Below are 15379 nucleotides of genomic sequence, written 5' to 3' on the forward strand. Positions count from 1 at the left end.
GAGATGATGCTTTTTCCAGTGTCACGCCCATGCTCTCAGGGCTGGAGGGAGGAGGGCTGCTTTTTGTTTTTACAGGCAAAAGGAAAGGCCCAGCCCTCAGAGCTTCTGCCAATGCAGATCCCAGCAGGTGCAAAATAAAGGCTCTCCCCCACCTTGCCAGCTGCAGATTGATCAGAAGACTGCTAGTCTAGTGTGTTGGGCCACTTTCTCTCTTCTGTGTATCGTCCCCTCTTATTACATAAACAGCATAAGAGGAATAAAGGAAGGAAGGAAGGAAGGAAGGAAGGAACAGTGTATCGCAAGCACCTTCCACCCTGATGTCAATGGGCCACCAACCTTCGGGATGAGGAGGAGACCTGTGAAGACAGAGCGTGCCGACTGGGGCATTCATTTGGCTCATACACCGACAAGGCTTTCAGCGGCAGGAACAAACTTCAGGAATAGGCATTCTTGGCCTCGAATCCTAAGGGGGGTGCAAACGCTGAGGACAATTCCGTCAAATGCTCAAAGGACCGTGGCTCGTTGGTCTAGGGGTATGATTCTCGCTTTGGGTGCGCGAGGTCCCGTGTTCAAATCCCGGACGAGCCCAATCAAGGTGGTTAACTTGAGCTCCTTTTTTTTGTTTTTTCAATGTTATTTTCATTGGACAGACTCTCTGGTTTTCTCGGTAAGCAGTAGTCGATGAACAATTCACTTCCTGAACCTCTTTGCGTGCCATGTCCTTGCGACAAGCACTTTGTGTTCTCTGTTAGCTCTCAGTAACATTCCTTGATTTGCTTGTGAGTTTTGGCCGTCCGATCTCAAAGTGGAAATATGTCCTTCCCTCTGTACGCTGCATAGGCCCTCAGCTGGCATACTTGTATATGTGCGCATGCTTGATAGGACGTATGTTTTAGGCTGGATTGTGTGAGCTTCAGGCGCAAGGCATTTGATTAGTCTTTAAGCAGGTCCACTTGCACTGCCCTTTGCACCTGTTCTCCCAGTCCCTACAAAGGTGAGCAAGCAGCTGTTTCTGTAGTGTAGTGGTTATCACGTTCGCCTCACACGCGAAAGGTCCCCGGTTCGAGACCGGGCAGAAACACTCTCTGCTGGCATTTTACACAAAATAGTTTTTTTCCCCTTTTGTCACACACAAATGTAAAGTATGAACTTATTTGCGTTCCCATGGAAATAGCATATGCTCTCAAGAGCTTGAGAAATACACTGGGAAGGCAAGCATCCTCACATGTATTCTGTATATGGGGCCAATAAAAAAATGCACGCGCTTGCATTTTGTGTATGTAATGTTGCAGAGCACAGAGAGGATTTATTTTCCCTACTGCTGGGTATTTGGGTCTCTGGGATCACAGTTGGGTCCGCTCCGTCCTCTGAAATGGTCCATATTAGTTACATAGGTTAGTGTACCAAAGAAATAATACATTTTCATATACAGCTTCTTCATTTCTGTGTTCTGAGGGATTACCAGTTGTAAGAAATGCACTTGCCGGTACAGTGATTCCCTGGCTTTCTCTGGCCCGAGAAAGCTTTTCCTCTGAAGTGGGAACAGAAGTTGGACTGCTTCTGCTGAACTTCCTGAAAGCAGAGCTGGCGGGAGGAGGGACTTTTTGAGTGCTGGGAAAATTTGAGCTGGAAATTTGCATCGGCTGGACAGAGATTGCTTGGAGCAGCCAAAATATAATAACGGCCATGGCGCTCAAGTAAAGCAGAAAGCTTTTAGTATACACCTTTTGCACTCTTGTCAACGAAGCTGGGCTCTGTGAATGCTCACCCTACGCAAGAAAAGAGAACAGACTTTGCTGGTGACCTAAATATATCTCGCCTGATCGAGCACGATCGAGCTCTGAGTGAGCAGCTGTGCAATGGTCATCTTTACCAAAGGGGAGATGCTGCTTTTTCCAGTGTCACGCCCATGCTCTCAGGGCTGGAGGGAGGAGGGCTGCTTTTTGTTTTTACAGGCAAAAGGAAAGGCCCAGCCCTCAGAGCTTCTGCCAATGCAGATCCCAGCAGGTGCAAAATAAAGGCTCTCCCCCACCTTGCCAGCTGCAGATTGATCAGAAGACTGCTAGTCTAGTGTGTTGGGCCACTTTCTCTCTTCTGTGTATCGTCCCCTCTTATTACATAAACAGCATAAGAGGAATAAAGGAAGGAAGGAAGGAAGGAAGGAACAGTGTATCGCAAGCACCTTCCACCCTGATGTCAATGGGCCACCAACCTTCGGGATGAGGAGGAGACCTGTGAAGACAGTCAGAGCGTGCCGACTGGGGCATTCATTTGGCTCATACACCGACAAGGCTTTCAGCGGCAGGAACAAACTTCAGGAATAGGCATTCTTGGCCTCGAATCCTAAGGGGGGTGCAAACGCTGAGGACAATTCCGTCAAATGCTCAAAGGACCGTGGCTCGTTGGTCTAGGGGTATGATTCTCGCTTTGGGTGCGAGAGGTCCCGGGTTCAAATCCCGGACGAGCCCAATCAAGGTGGTTAACTTGAGCTCCTTTTTTTTGTTTTTTCAATGTTATTTTCATTGGACAGACTCTCTGGTTTTCTCGGTAAGCAGTAGTCGATGAACAATTCACTTCCTGAACCTCTTTGCGTGCCATGTCCTTGCGACAAGCACTTTGTGTTCTCTGTTAGCTCTCAGTAACATTCCTTGATTTGCTTGTGAGTTTTGGCCGTCCGATCTCAAAGTGGAAATATGTCCTTCCCTCTGTACGCTGCATAGGCCCTCAGCTGGCATACCTGTATATGTGCGCATGCTTGATAGGACGTATGTTTTAGGCTGGATTGTGTGAGCTTCAGGCGCAAGGCATTTGATTAGTCTTTAAGCAGGTCCACTTGCACTGCCCTTTGCACCTGTTCTCCCAGTCCCTACAAAGGTGAGCAAGCAGCTGTTTCTGTAGTGTAGTGGTTATCACGTTCGCCTCACACGCGAAAGGTCCCCGGTTCGAGACCGGGCAGAAACACTCTCTGCTGGCATTTTACACAAAATAGTTTTTTTCCCCTTTTGTCACACACAAATGTAAAGTATGAACTTATTTGCGTTCCCATGGAAATAGCATATGCTCTCAGGAGCTTGAGAAATACACTGGGAAGGCAAGCATCCTCACATGTATTCTGTATATGGGGCCAATAAAAAAATGCATGCGCTTGCATTTTGTGTATGTAATGTTGCAGAGCACAGAGAGGATTTATTTTCCCTACTGCTGGGTATTTGGGTCTCTGGGATCACAGTTGGGTCCGCTCCGTCCTCTGAAATGGTCCATATTAGTTACATAGGTTAGTGTACCAAAGAAATAATACATTTTCATATACAGCTTCTTCATTTCTGTGTTCTGAGGGATTACCAGTTGTAAGAAATGCACTTGCCGGTACAGTGATTCCCTGGCTTTCTCTGGCCCGAGAAAGCTTTTCCTCTGAAGTGGGAACAGAAGTTGGACTGCTTCTGCTGAACTTCCTGAAAGCAGAGCTGGCGGGAGGAGGGACTTTTTGAGTGCTGGGAAAATTTGAGCTGGAAATTTGCATCGGCTGGACAGAGATTGCTTGGAGCAGCCAAAATATAATAACGGCCATGGCGCTCAAGTAAAGCAGAAAGCTTTTAGTATACACCTTTTGCACTCTTGTCAACGAAGCTGGGCTCTGTGAATGCTCACCCTACGCAAGAAAAGAGAACAGACTTTGCTGGTGACCTAAATATATCTCGCCTGATCGAGCACGATCGAGCTCTGAGTGAGCAGCTGTGCAATGGTCATCTTTACCAAAGGGGAGATGCTGCTTTTTCCAGTGTCACGCCCATGCTCTCAGGGCTGGAGGGAGGAGGGCTGCTTTTTGTTTTTACAGGCAAAAGGAAAGGCCCAGCCCTCAGAGCTTCTGCCAATGCAGATCCCAGCAGGTGCAAAATAAAGGCTCTCCCCCACCTTGCCAGCTGCAGATTGATCAGAAGACTGCTAGTCTAGTGTGTTGGGCCACTTTCTCTCTTCTGTGTATCGTCCCCTCTTATTACATAAACAGCATAAGAGGAATAAAGGAAGGAAGGAAGGAACAGTGTATCGCAAGCACCTTCCACCCTGATGTCAATGGGCCACCAACCTTCGGGATGAGGAGGAGACCTGTGAAGACAGTCAGAGCGTGCCGACTGGGGCATTCATTTGGCTCATACACCGACAAGGCTTTCAGCGGCAGGAACAAACTTCAGGAATAGGCATTCTTGGCCTCGAATCCTAAGGGGGGTGCAAACGCTGAGGACAATTCCGTCAAATGCTCAAAGGACCGTGGCTCGTTGGTCTAGGGGTATGATTCTCGCTTTGGGTGCGAGAGGTCCCGGGTTCAAATCCCGGACGAGCCCAATCAAGGTGGTTAACTTGAGCTCCTTTTTTTTGTTTTTTCAATGTTATTTTCATTGGACAGACTCTCTGGTTTTCTCGGTAAGCAGTAGTCGATGAACAATTCACTTCCTGAACCTCTTTGCGTGCCATGTCCTTGCGACAAGCACTTTGTGTTCTCTGTTAGCTCTCAGTAACATTCCTTGATTTGCTTGTGAGTTTTGGCCGTCCGATCTCAAAGTGGAAATATGTCCTTCCCTCTGTACGCTGCATAGGCCCTCAGCTGGCATACTTGTATATGTGCGCATGCTTGATAGGACGTATGTTTTAGGCTGGATTGTGTGAGCTTCAGGCGCAAGGCATTTGATTAGTCTTTAAGCAGGTCCACTTGCACTGCCCTTTGCACCTGTTCTCCCAGTCCCTACAAAGGTGAGCAAGCAGCTGTTTCTGTAGTGTAGTGGTTATAAAGGTCCCCGGTTCGAGACCGGGCAGAAACACTCTCTGCTGGCATTTTACACAAAATAGTTTTTTTCCCCTTTTGTCACACACAAATGTAAAGTATGAACTTATTTGCGTTCCCATGGAAATAGCATATGCTCTCAAGAGCTTGAGAAATACACTGGGAAGGCAAGCATCCTCACATGTATTCTGTATATGGGGCCAATAAAAAAAGGCACGCGCTTGCATTTTGTGTATGTAATGTTGCAGAGCACAGAGAGGATTTATTTTCCCTACTGCTGGGTATTTGGGTCTCTGGGATCACAGTTGGGTCCGCTCCGTCCTCTGAAATGGTCCATATTAGTTACATAGGTTAGTGTACCAAAGAAATAATACATTTTCATATACAGCTTCTTCATTTCTGTGTTCTGAGGGATTACCAGTTGTAAGAAATGCACTTGCCGGTACAGTGATTCCCTGGCTTTCTCTGGCCCGAGAAAGCTTTTCCTCTGAAGTGGGAACAGAAGTTGGACTGCTTCTGCTGAACTTCCTGAAAGCAGAGCTGGCGGGAGGAGGGACTTTTTGAGTGCTGGGAAAATTTGAGCTGGAAATTTGCATCGGCTGGACAGAGATTGCTTGGAGCAGCCAAAATATAATAACGGCCATGGCGCTCAAGTAAAGCAGAAAGCTTTTAGTATACACCTTTTGCACTCTTGTCAACGAAGCTGGGCTCTGTGAATGCTCACCCTACGCAAGAAAAGAGAACAGACTTTGCTGGTGACCTAAATATATCTCGCCTGATCGAGCACGATCGAGCTCTGAGTGAGCAGCTGTGCAATGGTCATCTTTACCAAAGGGGAGATGCTGCTTTTTCCAGTGTCACGCCCATGCTCTCAGGGCTGGAGGGAGGAGGGCTGCTTTTTGTTTTTACAGGCAAAAGGAAAGGCCCAGCCCTCAGAGCTTCTGCCAATGCAGATCCCAGCAGGTGCAAAATAAAGGCTCTCCCCCACCTTGCCAGCTGCAGATTGATCAGAAGACTGCTAGTCTAGTGTGTTGGGCCACTTTCTCTCTTCTGTGTATCGTCCCCTCTTATTACATAAACAGCATAAGAGGAATAAAGGAAGGAAGGAAGGAAGGAAGGAAGGAAGGAACAGTGTATCGCAAGCACCTTCCACCCTGATGTCAATGGGCCACCAACCTTCGGGATGAGGAGGAGACCTGTGAAGACAGTCAGAGCGTGCCGACTGGGGCATTCATTTGGCTCATACACCGACAAGGCTTTCAGCGGCAGGAACAAACTTCAGGAATAGGCATTCTTGGCCTCGAATCCTAAGGGAGGTGCAAACGCTGAGGACAATTCCGTCAAATGCTCAAAGGACCGTGGCTCGTTGGTCTAGGGGTATGATTCTCGCTTTGGGTGCGAGAGGTCCCGGGTTCAAATCCCGGACGAGCCCAATCAAGGTGGTTAACTTGAGCTCCTTTTTTTTGTTTTTTCAATGTTATTTTCATTGGACAGACTCTCTGGTTTTCTCGGTAAGCAGTAGTCGATGAAAAATTCACTTCCTGAACCTCTTTGCGTGCCATGTCCTTGCGACAAGCACTTTGTGTTCTCTGTTAGCTCTCAGTAACATTCCTTGATTTGCTTGTGAGTTTTGGCCGTCCGATCTCAAAGTGGAAATATGTCCTTCCCTCTGTACGCTGCATAGGCCCTCAGCTGGCATACTTGTATATGTGCGCATGCTTGATAGGACGTATGTTTTAGGCTGGATTGTGTGAGCTTCAGGCGCAAGGCATTTGATTAGTCTTTAAGCAGGTCCACTTGCACTGCCCTTTGCACCTGTTCTCCCAGTCCCTACAAAGGTGAGCAAGCAGCTGTTTCTATAGTGTAGTGGTTATCACGTTCGCCTCACACGCGAAAGGTCCCCGGTTCGAGACCGGGCAGAAACACTCTCTGCTGGCATTTTACACAAAATAGTTTTTTTCCCCTTTTGTCACACACAAATGTAAAGTATGAACTTATTTGCGTTCCCATGGAAATAGCATATGCTCTCAAGAGCTTGAGAAATACACTGGGAAGGCAAGCATCCTCACATGTATTCTGTATATGGGGCCAATAAAAAAATGCACGCGCTTGCATTTTGTGTATGTAATGTTGCAGAGCACAGAGAGGATTTATTTTCCCTACTGCTGGGTATTTGGGTCTCTGGGATCACAGTTGGGTCCGCTCCGTCCTCTGAAATGGTCCATATTAGTTACATAGGTTAGTGTACCAAAGAAATAATACATTTTCATATACAGCTTCTTCATTTCTGTGTTCTGAGGGATTACCAGTTGTAAGAAATGCACTTGCCGGTACAGTGATTCCCTGGCTTTCTCTGGCCCGAGAAAGCTTTTCCTCTGAAGTGGGAACAGAAGTTGGACTGCTTCTGCTGAACTTCCTGAAAGCAGAGCTGGCGGGAGGAGGGACTTTTTGAGTGCTGGGAAAATTTGAGCTGGAAATTTGCATCGGCTGGACAGAGATTGCTTGGAGCAGCCAAAATATAATAACGGCCATGGCGCTCAAGTAAAGCAGAAAGCTTTTAGTATACACCTTTTGCACTCTTGTCAACGAAGCTGGGCTCTGTGAATGCTCACCCTACGCAAGAAAAGAGAACAGACTTTGCTGGTGACCTAAATATATCTCGCCTGATCGAGCACGATCGAGCTCTGAGTGAGCAGCTGTGCAATGGTCATCTTTACCAAAGGGGAGATGCTGCTTTTTCCAGTGTCACGCCCATGCTCTCAGGGCTGGAGGGAGGAGGGCTGCTTTTTGTTTTTACAGGCAAAAGGAAAGGCCCAGCCCTCAGAGCTTCTGCCAATGCAGATCCCAGCAGGTGCAAAATAAAGGCTCTCCCCCACCTTGCCAGCTGCAGATTGATCAGAAGACTGCTAGTCTAGTGTGTTGGGCCACTTTCTCTCTTCTGTGTATCGTCCCCTCTTATTACATAAACAGCATAAGAGGAATAAAGGAAGGAAGGAAGGAAGGAACAGTGTATCGCAAGCACCTTCCACCCTGATGTCAATGGGCCACCAACCTTCGGGATGAGGAGGAGACCTGTGAAGACAGTCAGAGCGTGCCGACTGGGGCATTCATTTGGCTCATACACCGACAAGGCTTTCAGCGGCAGGAACAAACTTCAGGAATAGGCATTCTTGGCCTCGAATCCTAAGGGGGGTGCAAACGCTGAGGACAATTCCGTCAAATGCTCAAAGGACCGTGGCTCGTTGGTCTAGGGGTATGATTCTCGCTTTGGGTGCTAGAGGTCCCGGGTTCAAATCCCGGACGAGCCCAATCAAGGTGGTTAACTTGAGCTCCTTTTTTTTGTTTTTTCAATGTTATTTTCATTGGACAGACTCTCTGGTTTTCTCGGTAAGCAGTAGTCGATGAACAATTCACTTCCTGAACCTCTTTGCGTGCCATGTCCTTGCGACAAGCACTTTGTGTTCTCTGTTAGCTCTCAGTAACATTCCTTGATTTGCTTGTGAGTTTTGGCCGTCCGATCTCAAAGTGGAAATATGTCCTTCCCTCTGTACGCTGCATAGGCCCTCAGCTGGCATACTTGTATATGTGCGCATGCTTGATAGGACGTATGTTTTAGGCTGGATTGTGTGAGCTTCAGGCGCAAGGCATTTGATTAGTCTTTAAGCAGGTCCACTTGCACTGCTCTTTGCACCTGTTCTCCCAGTCCCTACAAAGGTGAGCAAGCAGCTGTTTCTGTAGTGTAGTGGTTATCACTTTCGCCTCACACGCGAAAGGTCCCCGGTTCGAGACCGGGCAGAAACACTCTCTGCTGGCATTTTACACAAAATAGTTTTTTTCCCCTTTTGTCACACACAAATGTAAAGTATGAACTTATTTGCGTTCCCATGGAAATAGCATATGCTCTCAAGAGCTTGAGAAATACACTGGGAAGGCAAGCATCCTCACATGTATTCTGTATATGGGGCCAATAAAAAAATGCACGCGCTTGCATTTTGTGTATGTAATGTTGCAGAGCACAGAGAGGATTTATTTTCCCTACTGCTGGGTATTTGGGTCTCTGGGATCACAGTTGGGTCCGCTCCGTCCTCTGAAATGGTCCATATTAGTTACATAGGTTAGTGTACCAAAGAAATAATACATTTTCATATACAGCTTCTTCATTTCTGTGTTCTGAGGGATTACCAGTTGTAAGAAATGCACTTGCCGGTACAGTGATTCCCTGGCTTTCTCTGGCCCGAGAAAGCTTTTCCTCTGAAGTGGGAACAGAAGTTGGACTGCTTCTGCTGAACTTCCTGAAAGCAGAGCTGGCGGGAGGAGGGACTTTTTGAGTGCTGGGAAAATTTGAGCTGGAAATTTGCATCGGCTGGACAGAGATTGCTTGGAGCAGCCAAAATATAATAACGGCCATGGCGCTCAAGTAAAGCAGAAAGCTTTTAGTATACACCTTTTGCACTCTTGTCAACGAAGCTGGGCTCTGTGAATGCTCACCCTACGCAAGAAAAGAGAACAGACTTTGCTGGTGACCTAAATATATCTCGCCTGATCGAGCACGATCGAGCTCTGAGTGAGCAGCTGTGCAATGGTCATCTTTACCAAAGGGGAGATGCTGCTTTTTCCAGTGTCACGCCCATGCTCTCAGGGCTGGAGGGAGGAGGGCTGCTTTTTGTTTTTACAGGCAAAAGGAAAGGCCCAGCCCTCAGAGCTTCTGCCAATGCAGATCCCAGCAGGTGCAAAATAAAGGCTCTCCCCCACCTTGCCAGCTGCAGATTGATCAGAAGATTGCTAGTCTAGTGTGTTGGGCCACTTTCTCTCTTCTGTGTATCGTCCCCTCTTATTACATAAACAGCATAAGAGGAATAAAGGAAGGAAGGAAGGAAGGAAGGAACAGTGTATCGCAAGCACCTTCCACCCTGATGTCAATGGGCCACCAACCTTCGGGATGAGGAGGAGACCTGTGAAGACAGTCAGAGCGTGCCGACTGGGGCATTCATTTGGCTCATACACCGACAAGGCTTTCAGCGGCAGGAACAAACTTCAGGAATAGGCATTCTTGGCCTCGAATCCTAAGGGGGGTGCAAACGCTGAGGACAATTCCGTCAAATGCTCAAAGGACCGTGGCTCGTTGGTCTAGGGGTATGATTCTAGCTTTGGGTGAGAGAGGTCCCGGGTTCAAATCCCGGACGAGCCCAATCAAGGTGGTTAACTTGAGCTCCTTTTTTTTGTTTTTTCAATGTTATTTTCATTGGACAGACTCTCTGGTTTTCTCGGTAAGCAGTAGTCGATGAACAATTCACTTCCTGAACCTCTTTGCGTGCCATGTCCTTGCGACAAGCACTTTGTGTTCTCTGTTAGCTCTCAGTAACATTCCTTGATTTGCTTGTGAGTTTTGGCCGTCCGATCTCAAAGTGGAAATATGTCCTTCCCTCTGTACGCTGCATAGGCCCTCAGCTGGCATACTTGTATATGTGCGCATGCTTGATAGGACGTATGTTTTAGGCTGGATTGTGTGGGCTTCAGGCGCAAGGCATTTGATTAGTCTTTAAGCAGGTCCACTTGCACTGCCCTTTGCACCTGTTCTCCCAGTCCCTACAAAGGTGAGCAAGCAGCTGTTTCTGTAGTGTAGTGGTTATAAAGGTCCCCGGTTCGAGACCGGGCAGAAACACTCTCTGCTGGCATTTTACACAAAATAGTTTTTTTCCCCTTTTGTCACACACAAATGTAAAGTATGAACTTATTTGCGTTCCCATGGAAATAGCATATGCTCTCAAGAGCTTGAGAAATACACTGGGAAGGCAAGCATCCTCACATGTATTCTGTATATGGGGCCAATAAAAAAAATGCACGCGCTTGCATTTTGTGTATGTAATGTTGCAGAGCACAGAGAGGATTTATTTTCCCTACTGCTGGGTATTTGGGTCTCTGGGATCACAGTTGGGTCCGCTCCGTCCTCTGAAATGGTCCATATTAGTTACATAGGTTAGTGTACCAAAGAAATAATACATTTTCATATACAGCTTCTTCATTTCTGTGTTCTGAGGGATTACCAGTTGTAAGAAATGCACTTGCCGGTACAGTGATTCCCTGGCTTTCTCTGGCCCGAGAAAGCTTTTCCTCTGAAGTGGGAACAGAAGTTGGACTGCTTCTGCTGAACTTCCTGAAAGCAGAGCTGGCGGGAGGAGGGACTTTTTGAGTGCTGGGAAAATTTGAGCTGGAAATTTGCATCGGCTGGACAGAGATTGCTTGGAGCAGCCAAAATATAATAACGGCCATGGCGCTCAAGTAAAGCAGAAAGCTTTTAGTATACACCTTTTGCATTCTTGTCAACGAAGCTGGGCTCTGTGAATGCTCACCCTACGCAAGAAAAGAGAACAGACTTTGCTGGTGACCTAAATATATCTCGCCTGATCGAGCACGATCGAGCTCTGAGTGAGCAGCTGTGCAATGGTCATCTTTACCAAAGGGGAGATGCTGCTTTTTCCAGTGTCACGCCCATGCTCTCAGGGCTGGAGGGAGGAGGGCTGCTTTTTGTTTTTACAGGCAAAAGGAAAGGCCCAGCCCTCAGAGCTTCTGCCAATGCAGATCCCAGCAGGTGCAAAATAAAGGCTCTCCCCCACCTTGCCAGCTGCAGATTGATCAGAAGACTGCTAGTCTAGTGTGTTGGGCCACTTTCTCTCTTCTGTGTATCGTCCCCTCTTATTACATAAACAGCATAAGAGGAATAAAGGAAGGAAGGAAGGAAGGAAGGAACAGTGTATCGCAAGCACCTTCCACCCTGATGTCAATGGGCCACCAACCTTTGGGATGAGGAGGAGACCTGTGAAGACAGTCAGAGCGTGCCGACTGGGGCATTCATTTGGCTCATACACCGACAAGGCTTTCAGCGGCAGGAACAAACTTCAGGAATAGGCATTCTTGGCCTCGAATCCTAAGGGGGGTGCAAACGCTGAGGACAATTCCGTCAAATGCTCAAAGGACCGTGGCTCGTTGGTCTAGGGGTATGATTCTCGCTTTGGGTGCGAGAGGTCCCGGGTTCAAATCCCGGACGAGCCCAATCAAGGTGGTTAACTTGAGCTCCTTTTTTTTGTTTTTTCAATGTTATTTTCATTGGACAGACTCTCTGGTTTTCTCGGTAAGCAGTAGTCGATGAACAATTCACTTCCTGAACCTCTTTGCGTGCCATGTCCTTGCGACAAGCACTTTGTGTTCTCTGTTAGCTCTCAGTAACATTCCTTGATTTGCTTGTGAGTTTTGGCCGTCCGATCTCAAAGTGGAAATATGTCCTTCCCTCTGTACGCTGCATAGGCCCTCAGCTGGCATACTTGTATATGTGCGCATGCTTGATAGGACGTATGTTTTAGGCTGGATTGTGTGAGCTTCAGGCGCAAGGCATTTGATTAGTCTTTAAGCAGGTCCACTTGCACTGCCCTTTGCACCTGTTCTCCCAGTCCCTACAAAGGTGAGCAAGCAGCTGTTTCTGTAGTGTAGTGGTTATCACGTTTGCCTCACACGCGAAAGGTCCCCGGTTCGAGACCGGGCAGAAACACTCTCTGCTGGCATTTTACACAAAATAGTTTTTTTCCCCTTTTGTCACACACAAATGTAAAGTATGAACTTATTTGCGTTCCCATGGAAATAGCATATGCTCTCAAGAGCTTGAGAAATACACTGGGAAGGCAAGCATCCTCACATGTATTCTGTATATGGGGCCAATAAAAAAATGCACGCGCTTGCATTTTGTGTATGTAATGTTGCAGAGCACAGAGAGGATTTATTTTCCCTACTGCTGGGTATTTGGGTCTCTGGGATCACAGTTGGGTCCGCTCCGTCCTCTGAAATGGTCCATATTAGTTACATAGGTTAGTGTACCAAAGAAATAATACATTTTCATATACAGCTTCTTCATTTCTGTGTTCTGAGGGATTACCAGTTGTAAGAAATGCACTTGCCGGTACAGTGATTCCCTGGCTTTCTCTGGCCCGAGAAAGCTTTTCCTCTGAAGTGGGAACAGAAGTTGGACTGCTTCTGCTGAACTTCCTGAAAGCAGAGCTGGCGGGAGGAGGGACTTTTTGAGTGCTGGGAAAATTTGAGCTGGAAATTTGCATCGGCTGGACAGAGATTGCTTGGAGCAGCCAAAATATAATAACGGCCATGGCGCTCAAGTAAAGCAGAAAGCTTTTAGTATACACCTTTTGCACTCTTGTCAACGAAGCTGGGCTCTGTGAATGCTCACCCTACGCAAGAAAAGAGAACAGACTTTGCTGGTGACCTAAATATATCTCGCCTGATCGAGCACGATCGAGCTGTGAGTGAGCAGCTGTGCAATGGTCATCTTTACCAAAGGGGAGATGCTGCTTTTTCCAGTGTCACGCCCATGCTCTCAGGGCTGGAGGGAGGAGGGCTGCTTTTTGTTTTTACAGGCAAAAGGAAAGGCCCAGCCCTCAGAGCTTCTGCCAATGCAGATCCCAGCAGGTGCAAAATAAAGGCTCTCCCCCACCTTGCCAGCTGCAGATTGATCAGAAGACTGCTAGTCTAGTGTGTTGGGCCACTTTCTCTCTTCTGTGTATCGTCCCCTCTTATTACATAAACAGCATAAGAGGAATAAAGGAAGGAAGGAAGGAAGGAACAGTGTATCGCAAGCACCTTCCACCCTGATGTCAATGGGCCACCAACCTTCGGGATGAGGAGGAGACCTGTGAAGACAGTCAGAGCGTGCCGACTGGGGCATTCATTTGGCTCATACACCGACAAGGCTTTCAGCGGCAGGAACAAACTTCAGGAATAGGCATTCTTGGCCTCGAATCCTAAGGGGGGTGCAAACGCTGAGGACAATTCCGTCAAATGCTCAAAGGACCGTGGCTCGTTGGTCTAGGGGTATGATTCTCGCTTTGGGTGCGAGAGGTCCCGGGTTCAAATCCCGGACGAGCCCAATCAAGGTGGTTAACTTGAGCTCCTTTTTTTTGTTTTTTCAATGTTATTTTCATTGGACAGACTCTCTGGTTTTCTCGGTAAGCAGTAGTCGATGAACAATTCACTTCCTGAACCTCTTTGCGTGCCATGTCCTTGCGACAAGCACTTTGTGTTCTCTGTTAGCTCTCAGTAACATTCCTTGATTTGCTTGTGAGTTTTGGCCGTCCGATCTCAAAGTGGAAATATGTCCTTCCCTCTGTACGCTGCATAGGCCCTCAGCTGGCATACTTGTATATGTGCGCATGCTTGATAGGACGTATGTTTTAGGCTGGATTGTGTGAGCTTCAGGCGCAAGGCATTTGATTAGTCTTTAAGCAGGTCCACTTGCACTGCTCTTTGCACCTGTTCTCCCAGTCCCTACAAAGGTGAGCAAGCAGCTGTTTCTGTAGTGTAGTGGTTATCACTTTCGCCTCACACGCGAAAGGTCCCCGGTTCGAGACCGGGCAGAAACACTCTCTGCTGGCATTTTACACAAAATAGTTTTTTTCCCCTTTTGTCACACACAAATGTAAAGTATGAACTTATTTGCGTTCCCATGGAAATAGCATATGCTCTCAAGAGCTTGAGAAATACACTGGGAAGGCAAGCATCCTCACATGTATTCTGTATATGGGGCCAATAAAAAAATGCACGCGCTTGCATTTTGTGTATGTAATGTTGCAGAGCACAGAGAGGATTTATTTTCCCTACTGCTGGGTATTTGGGTCTCTGGGATCACAGTTGGGTCCGCTCCGTCCTCTGAAATGGTCCATATTAGTTACATAGGTTAGTGTACCAAAGAAATAATACATTTTCATATACAGCTTCTTCATTTCTGTGTTCTGAGGGATTACCAGTTGTAAGAAATGCACTTGCCGGTACAGTGATTCCCTGGCTTTCTCTGGCCCGAGAAAGCTTTTCCTCTGAAGTGGGAACAGAAGTTGGACTGCTTCTGCTGAACTTCCTGAAAGCAGAGCTGGCGGGAGGAGGGACTTTTTGAGTGCTGGGAAAATTTGAGCTGGAAATTTGCATCGGCTGGACAGAGATTGCTTGGAGCAGCCAAAATATAATAACGGCCATGGCGCTCAAGTAAAGCAGAAAGCTTTTAGTATACACCTTTTGCACTCTTGTCAACGAAGCTGGGCTCTGTGAATGCTCACCCTACGCAAGAAAAGAGAACAGACTTTGCTGGTGACCTAAATATATCTCGCCTGATCGAGCACGATCGAGCTCTGAGTGAGCAGCTGTGCAATGGTCATCTTTACCAAAGGGGAGATGCTGCTTTTTCCAGTGTCACGCCCATGCTCTCAGGGCTGGAGGGAGGAGGGCTGCTTTTTGTTTTTACAGGCAAAAGGAAAGGCCCAGCCCTCAGAGCTTCTGCCAATGCAGATCCCAGCAGGTGCAAAATAAAGGCTCTCCCCCACCTTGCCAGCTGCAGATTGATCAGAAGATTGCTAGTCTAGTGTGTTGGGCCACTTTCTCTCTTCTGTGTATCGTCCCCTCTTATTACATAAACAGCATAAGAGGAATAAAGGAAGGAAGGAAGGAAGGAAGGAACAGTGTATCGCAAGCACCTTCCACCCTGATGTCAATGGGCCACCAACCTTCGGGATGAGGAGGAGACCTGTGAAGACAGTCAGAGCGTGCCGACTGGGG

The 15379-nt window shown here is 47.5% G+C and overlaps 12 non-coding genes across 12 annotated transcripts; all 12 read left to right on the forward strand.

Annotated features, from left to right (window-relative positions):
- The first annotated feature begins 1008 nt into the window (after positions 1 to 1008).
- TRNAV-CAC (transfer RNA valine (anticodon CAC)) lies at positions 1009 to 1081 on the forward strand. The gene has a single exon. It is a non-coding gene; the product is annotated as a tRNA-Val (tRNA).
- Positions 1082 to 2396: 1315 nt separating this feature from the next.
- On the forward strand, positions 2397 to 2468 carry TRNAP-UGG (transfer RNA proline (anticodon UGG)). The gene has a single exon. It is a non-coding gene; the product is annotated as a tRNA-Pro (tRNA).
- Positions 2469 to 2888: 420 nt separating this feature from the next.
- Positions 2889 to 2961, forward strand: TRNAV-CAC (transfer RNA valine (anticodon CAC)). The gene has a single exon. It is a non-coding gene; the product is annotated as a tRNA-Val (tRNA).
- Positions 2962 to 4268: 1307 nt separating this feature from the next.
- Positions 4269 to 4340, forward strand: TRNAP-UGG (transfer RNA proline (anticodon UGG)). Its single transcript has one exon. It is a non-coding gene; the product is annotated as a tRNA-Pro (tRNA).
- Positions 4341 to 6137: 1797 nt separating this feature from the next.
- Positions 6138 to 6209, forward strand: TRNAP-UGG (transfer RNA proline (anticodon UGG)). The gene has a single exon. It is a non-coding gene; the product is annotated as a tRNA-Pro (tRNA).
- Positions 6210 to 6629: 420 nt separating this feature from the next.
- Positions 6630 to 6702, forward strand: TRNAV-CAC (transfer RNA valine (anticodon CAC)). Its single transcript has one exon. It is a non-coding gene; the product is annotated as a tRNA-Val (tRNA).
- Positions 6703 to 8013: 1311 nt separating this feature from the next.
- Positions 8014 to 8085, forward strand: TRNAP-UGG (transfer RNA proline (anticodon UGG)). The gene has a single exon. It is a non-coding gene; the product is annotated as a tRNA-Pro (tRNA).
- A 420-nt stretch (positions 8086 to 8505) lies between these two features.
- TRNAV-CAC (transfer RNA valine (anticodon CAC)) lies at positions 8506 to 8578 on the forward strand. The gene has a single exon. It is a non-coding gene; the product is annotated as a tRNA-Val (tRNA).
- Positions 8579 to 11755: 3177 nt separating this feature from the next.
- On the forward strand, positions 11756 to 11827 carry TRNAP-UGG (transfer RNA proline (anticodon UGG)). The gene has a single exon. It is a non-coding gene; the product is annotated as a tRNA-Pro (tRNA).
- A 420-nt stretch (positions 11828 to 12247) lies between these two features.
- TRNAV-CAC (transfer RNA valine (anticodon CAC)) lies at positions 12248 to 12320 on the forward strand. Its single transcript has one exon. It is a non-coding gene; the product is annotated as a tRNA-Val (tRNA).
- Positions 12321 to 13631: 1311 nt separating this feature from the next.
- On the forward strand, positions 13632 to 13703 carry TRNAP-UGG (transfer RNA proline (anticodon UGG)). The gene has a single exon. It is a non-coding gene; the product is annotated as a tRNA-Pro (tRNA).
- Positions 13704 to 14123: 420 nt separating this feature from the next.
- TRNAV-CAC (transfer RNA valine (anticodon CAC)) lies at positions 14124 to 14196 on the forward strand. The gene has a single exon. It is a non-coding gene; the product is annotated as a tRNA-Val (tRNA).
- Positions 14197 to 15379: the final 1183 nt, after the last annotated feature.

Source organism: Ambystoma mexicanum, chromosome 2q (assembly GCF_040938575.1).
Source record: "Ambystoma mexicanum isolate Mex_15411 chromosome 2q, UKY_AmexF1_1, whole genome shotgun sequence".
Lineage (NCBI taxonomy): Eukaryota > Metazoa > Chordata > Amphibia > Caudata > Ambystomatidae > Ambystoma > Ambystoma mexicanum.